Below are 1,145 nucleotides of genomic sequence, written 5' to 3' on the forward strand. Positions count from 1 at the left end.
GTCGAGAGCTCTTCGAAGAAAGGCGAACGCTGTGGTTCCGAGAAGACATTGGGATGTTCAACTGTGAAGAAAGATGATAGCTACGGTGTTGAGGAGAAGGGCAATTCTTGTAACACGAAGGGACATGGTGCATACTCCGGTGCAAGCAAAGCTGATTGTGGCGGTGCCGAGGAGAAATGCATCCGCATTGGGACAAATGACGATAAGTGTGGCGATACCGAGAAGAAGTCTGGCTGTTACATTGCGAAAAGGGATAACTGCGGTGCCTCTGAGGACATGAACTGCTGCGGGCTCAAGGTCTCCTCCGCTGCGAAGCAAAACAGAAGCTGCTGCTTGGTTACCGAGGAAGACAATCTTTCTGGGGTTACAAGAGACAAATGCTGCGGTTCAGAGAAAATTGGATGTTCCACTGCGAAGGAAGACGGTTGCTGTGGCGACGAAACCTCTAAGATCGTACCATCCCCTCCTAAGTCTTGCTGGCCTGGAGCTGACAAACGGATTGCTGGCGTGAAAGCAATTGGCGCTTCTTGCCCCGGTTCTGGCAGTTCCAACCAGGATGGATGTTCAAAGGATGCCTGTTGTGTTGGCTCTGGCTCCTGCTCCGGAGAAGAGATTTCTTCATTTGCCAAACACGATGAAAAGGTGACAGATCATATCGACATTGAGAAGGGTTCTTTGGCCGTTGAGCACGTTGTCCTGGACGTACAGGGACTTACATGCGTTGGCTGCGAGACTAAGCTTTTCAGATCTCTACACGACATTCCTGGAGTTTGCAATCTTCGTACCAGTCTGGTGCTGTCACAAGCCGAGTTCGACCTTGACGAAAAGGCCGGTACGGTCGCCGAGGTAATTAAGGCTGTCGAAAAGAACACTGGCTTCGCCTGTCAACGACTCAACAACGAAGGACAAGAAGTTGACGTTGTTGTCGATGATGCAAAGGCTTTTGTTGAACGCAAATATCCGGACGGGGTCACTCAAATGATTGCTGCCGACAAGCACATCGTACGCATTAAATACGACGCCAAAATCATTGGAGCAAGAACGCTTCTAGAGAAGAGTTTTACTTTGACACTCGCCGATCCTCGAGGGTCCTCGGAACTTGAGAGCGGAAAAAGACACGTTCGACATACTGCTTGGATTACTCT

Source organism: Exophiala oligosperma (genome assembly GCF_000835515.1).
Source record: "Exophiala oligosperma strain CBS 72588 unplaced genomic scaffold supercont1.55, whole genome shotgun sequence".
NCBI lineage: Eukaryota > Fungi > Ascomycota > Eurotiomycetes > Chaetothyriales > Herpotrichiellaceae > Exophiala > Exophiala oligosperma.